This window comes from Engraulis encrasicolus, chromosome 20, assembly GCF_034702125.1.
Source record: "Engraulis encrasicolus isolate BLACKSEA-1 chromosome 20, IST_EnEncr_1.0, whole genome shotgun sequence".
Classification (NCBI taxonomy): Eukaryota; Metazoa; Chordata; class Actinopteri; order Clupeiformes; family Engraulidae; genus Engraulis; species Engraulis encrasicolus.
The window spans coordinates 37,973,631-37,979,317 of NC_085876.1; the positions used below are offsets into that span (position 1 = coordinate 37,973,631).

The window sequence follows — 5,687 nt, forward strand, 5'->3', positions numbered from 1 at the left end:
GAGCACTAAAAGAAGTTGAATGTTAGCCCCAAACGGAGGCGATGATACACTGGGCAACTTTTTTGAGATAACGCTGTTGGGCAACGATTCCATAAGATTTTATTTGGACAGTTTATCACTACTACACTTTTACCAGGATTGCTAAGATCTGCAGTAGGCAAGTTTTCTCAAAACATTTTATTGGAATATTGGTACCCAATCTTGTCGTTGCCCGGCAACGTTGCCCGCCAATCATGTCGTTGCCCGGCAAGTTGCCCTGTGTATCATCACCATAAAGGAACCATTGCCCCCAAACTGCCACGCCGTTTAAACACATGTGGATATTTTTTTAAAACAGATTTGTTTTGGCCTCTACTTATAATGTCAATGTAATTTTAGAATGCTCATTTCAAACCGTTTCAAAAATATCCCATTCAGGGTCACAATGGAGTTTGTGTGGGGCTGTGTGGGCAGGGGAAGGTGTTCTTGCTCTGGGTTTTCAGGCAGTAGTCCATGGCCAGTTTGTGGTCTGTGGAAATACTGTATTGCTGATCCCTCAGTTGCTATGAGCAGTTTAACTACTACAGCTATAAACACAGTGGGCTATGGACTACAGCTCAACTAGTGGGCCCTGGGCTGGTTGTAAATTTGCCAATGCCGCATTAAATATGTTACAACCAAATATCTGTGTTTAGGGTCAAATCTGCTACCACCTGAAGTCAATGTCCAATTATAGGTCCAGACCCTACTGTATGCACTAAATTATAGGCTGGTTTACTAGATACAGTATCCATGATTCAGAATAACCAATAGGCCTATCTATTTTGAATTAGAAAAGGTTATTGGGTTTCATGTCCAAAAACAATCACAGACAAACAAAACGTTCAATGGATTGCTTTTTGTCCTGTTTTTGTGACCAGCTGATGAAAATGGCATAAAGTCCTTGTTTGAGCTGTCTGATTCAATATATTTTTTGTAAAAAAAAAATGTTTAAAAAATGAAAAAACAAACAATGGTTACATCAGGATTTGGGGCTTGGGGCAAAAGGATTCAGTCATGAAGCACAAAGGCTTCTGGGCCGGAAACACTACAGCTCGAAAAAAAATAATCTTTGTATGAGATTCACTGCAAAACCATGCGTTGTGTCTGCTTTGGTAAAGTCACTTCTGAAAATAGTTGACACATGCTGTACTGTTCAACAGATGTGACCGTACATTTGCAGAACTATGGTGATATTGTGGTGAATTGCATCACACACCACAAGACCATTCATGCACATTAACTTGAAAAAAAAAATATGAAAATAACTTAGCCCTCGGCTCTCAGACTACCCACAAACAGAAAAGGGGGGCATGTGAATATAGAAATCTATTCTGCCTTTGATAAAACACAGCTAACAGAGAGAGACATCATAATGTAGCTAAATTGTCAAGGTCCTTGGCTGTTTTGGATATTACAATGTGATGACTGTCATTCAGTGATATTTTGCTGCAAATAAAAATAGGATGCAGGTACATGGTCCCAGCTTGAGTCTAGAAAAGTAACAGGCTTTTGTGATGACTTCCCAATACAAAGCCAGGGGTAAGAAAACATTGTGTCCTATGTTCTTTCGCCCTTCCAGATTCTGATAAGCTATGCTCTTAATAATCAGGCGGCCAGTTCATGTGGGCATTAGCAGAATGCGCATCAAATATTTTCATAATACTGGCGATGTACATGGTCCTGGCAGGCTAGTGAAACGGTTCCTGTGGGCACATGATCTCAAGAAAGACACGAGGTTCAGTTATTAATTAAAACATCCCCCATAAAACAAGTCGGGGGAGAATCTATTTGCCATCTTCCCACGAAACCGCTCAATTAGGAGACAGCGCTTGTCCCGATCGAATTGCGGCGCTCCGCTGGCTTCTCGTGTTTCACAATAGACAAGACGGGCTGGCCCATCATTTGGCCGAACCACTCATGAACAATGAAGACCAGACAACACACTGTTACAAGCTTACCTGCCACACGGCTGTGATGCGACACCTCTCTACGCAATGGTCTCCACTTCCTTTTCAAGTTGCTCCCCTCCTCCTGTCATTGAGTTTGGCGTTTCGCCTCACTCCGTTTGTGGACCAACGTTTTATGAGGCTGACCGGCTAGAGGATGGCTTGATCGCTCAGTGTTTATATTGGTTTAGGCATAAGCTGCTCACCGCTTGTAGTGCTGCGGCTGTTGTTGCCATGGTTATTCATTCAGCCTCAGCTAGCCAGAGTAATGCAGCGCAGTTCGGATCAGTTATGCCACCGCGCTTGGCAGAACGTTTTCCTATGTCTGAGATGTCCAATCTCCCTAAGTGATGCAGCAGTCGCGTGCCTCCGTTTATCTCCCGGACCCGGTCTGTCCGCTGCGCTTATCGCTCCGTGTGACTGAGGATGCTCCGATTGCTGTATTCCTCGCGGTTTTGCGACTGCACTGTGCGCGTACTACTGATGAACTGACGTCACGGGCGCCGGAGAAATAAAATGTTAGGCTAAATAATTTCACTTTCAGGGCACCCTGTCCGCTGGTGATAACTTTTTGCTTGACAGTCATTAAAAGCCACCAGTCACACGTTGGCAGCAGAAGGCTGCATTTTAAAAAAACACCCCTGGCTGCCTTCTTTAAATGTGACTTTCTGACTGACCTTAGATTAGAAGGAACGTCCAGTCTCCTTGGGGAGGCTAAAATACCCTTCTCCTTCTGAGTCTTTCTCTGAATTAAAGTATTCACTGTAGGCTATCCTGTATGTGCTTGCTATAATGAAGGTGTTCCTACTGTTGTAATGACACTGCATCTGAGGGAGAGGGCATGTTTGTGGGAGAGACACTCTCTCTCCTCTCTCACTGCAGGTGCATCTCTCTCTCTCTCTCTCTCTCTCTCTCTCTCTCTCTCTCTCTCTCTCTCTCTCTCTCTCTCTCTCTCTCTCTCTCTCTCTCTCTCTCTCTCTCTATCGTTCCCTCTCAGCCACACACACACACACACACACACACACACACACACACACACACACACACACACACACACACACACACACACACACACACACACACACACACACACACACACACGCACGCACGCACGCACGCACGCACACACACACACACACACACACACACACACACACTATACACACACCCATTCGTTCACTCATTCCTTCACTCAAGCCTTCTCCCAAAAATCGCACACAAGCAAGCACGCACACACAATCCGCTTTCCAATGTAGCGTTGCATAATTCTGCCTATTCCTGCCAGTGGTGTAGTCTACGTAGAACGCGGGTATACGGAGGATACTGTACCCACTTCTAAATTTCAGGGATTTCAGTATACCCACTTGAAATTGATTGATCCATTATTTTGAATGGCACAAATATATACAGTATACCCACTTCAAGAAATGCTCCAATATACAGTATACCCACCATAAAAAAGTAGACTACACCACTGATTCCTGCTGTATATCTGCATTTGTGTGTGTGTGTGTGTGAGAGAGAGAGAGAGAGAGAGAGAGAGAGAGAGAGAGAGAGAGAGAGAGAGAGAGAGAGAGAGAGAGAGAGAGAGAGAGAGAGAGAGAGAGAGAGTGTGTGTGTGCACATGTGTGTGCGTTTGTGCTCCCACATACAGTAAACCCCCCGACAAGCAAATTTTCTCTTACTACCTTACTGTACAGTGCACATGGCCAGGGCCGGATTAATGCACACACTAATTATGTCTGCAGCCTAGGGGCCCGCATCTGCTATGGGGCCTTTGATTGGCCAAAAGTGAAAAATTATTCCTATGATAAGATGCAATATTGAAAAAATGCAGCTGTTGTGTAGAGTACAATCAGTAGACATGTCATCCGTAATTTCTAACTGTCTGTGTAACATTGTCGCAAAATGAGCCAAGGGGTCCCAGGCCATCTTAATCCGGTCCTGCACATTACTGTACCTGACAGATCTCCTTCAAGTTCTGGAACCTCTTGGTGTGTGTGTGTGTGTGTGTGTGTGTGTGTGTGTGTGTGTGTGTGTGTGTGTGTGTGTGTGTGTGTGTGTGTGTGTGTGTGTGTGTGTGTGTGTGTGTGTGTGTGTGTGTGTGTGTGTCTGTGTCTGTGTCTGTGTCTGTTTTTATGTAGCTACTTGACACCTGAATTTCCCCCTGGGGATCAATAAAGTTTCTTTACTCTACTCTACTCTACTGAGTAATCATAGATCAACTGTGTCATCACCATGGCATGCTTTTAGGGCAGTGATTCTCAAACTGTGGGACAGGGCCCACTGGTATAGTAGCTGAAGGTATTCCAAATGGGTTTTAACTTAATTTTTACTAGAAATCCAAATAATATTTGTGTGTGTGTTGCTCTTCTATGCAGAGGCGATTCTAGGTCCAAGTGGGGCCCCAAGCGAAAATGCAAAAGAATGAACATTTGCACCAAAATCACCACTACTGTAGTAAAATATGGGCTGTTATTCACTATCTAGGGGCTTGGGGGTCCCAAGCGGCTGCCTGCCTTGCCTGGTGGCAAGATGCACCTCTGCTTCTATGTACAGTTAGGGCCAGAAATATTTGGACAGCAACACAATTATCATCCTTTTCCACCCTATACCCCACCACAATGGATTTGAAATAAAACAAACAAGCTGTGCATTAACTGTAGACTCTCAGCGTTAATGTGAGGGTGTTAAAATCCATATCGCATAAACAGGAATGAAATAGCAACGTTTTTTGTGTGTGTTGCCCACTTTTCAAGGGATCAAAAGTAATTGGACAGTAGGCTTCTCAGCTATTTTTCGAGTCAGATGTGTGTTATTCCCTTACTACACCATCACCAAGATGTCAATACAAGGTCTTAGAGTTCATTTGAAGTGTTCCATTTGCATTTCCATATATTTTTACGGAATATCCATGAGATCCAAAGTCCACCTGTCACCATCAGTGATGCAAGCCATCATAAGGTTGAAAAAAATCAAAACAAACCCATTTGAGAGATGGGGAAACATTGAATATGATTAATTCAAGAGTTCAGAATGTTGGAAAAAAGAAATACCAGAGCAACACCAAATTACCTGGTAGACATGGAAGACAAATGCTGTGGATGACAGACAATATTCTGTATCAGGTGAACAACAACCCATCTCCCAACAGTTTGCCAGATGTAGAACAGTGTCCAGGTGAACGGTGGATACATGTCCAAGGCAACAATCAAGAAAAAGATCAAGAACATTGAGGAACACTTCACCATAGGAAATACAGAGGGTTAACTAAAAAATGTAAATTATTGATTGCATCAGAAATATCAATAACAAATTTGGCTTTGCCAAACAACGTCTTAAAAAGACTGTATAGGTCTTGAGCTACATCCTATGGACAGAGGAGACAGAAATCATCTTGTACAAGGGTAATGGGAAGAAAGGAGTATAGAGAAGGGAAGGAGCTGCTCATGATTCGAAACATACCACCCAATCAGTGAATCATGGTGGTGGTAGTGTCATGGTGTGGGCACGCATATCTGTCAATACTATTTTCCCCTTGTATTTATTGATGATGAGGACTACCAACAAAAGCCACAGGATGAATTCTGAAGATTTTCAGGCTATCATGTCATATTAAACCTAATGGTTCTGAACTCATTGGACAATGCTTCACAGTGCATATGGACAATGACCCAAAGCTTCATCTGAAAGCCACTAAGCCATTTTTACCCCAAAAAA

The 5,687-nt window shown here is 43.4% G+C and overlaps 1 protein-coding gene across 1 annotated transcript in view; it reads right to left on the reverse strand.

Moving 5' to 3' along the window:
• fam135b (family with sequence similarity 135 member B) overlaps positions 1-2,369 on the reverse strand; it is a 158,328-nt gene extending 155,959 nt beyond the window's left edge. The window contains exon 1 of the mRNA XM_063185903.1: positions 1,980-2,369. The gene's annotated coding sequence lies outside the window, so the exon portion shown is untranslated. The remainder of the gene's footprint in view (positions 1-1,979) is intronic.
• Positions 2,370-5,687: the final 3,318 nt, after the last annotated feature.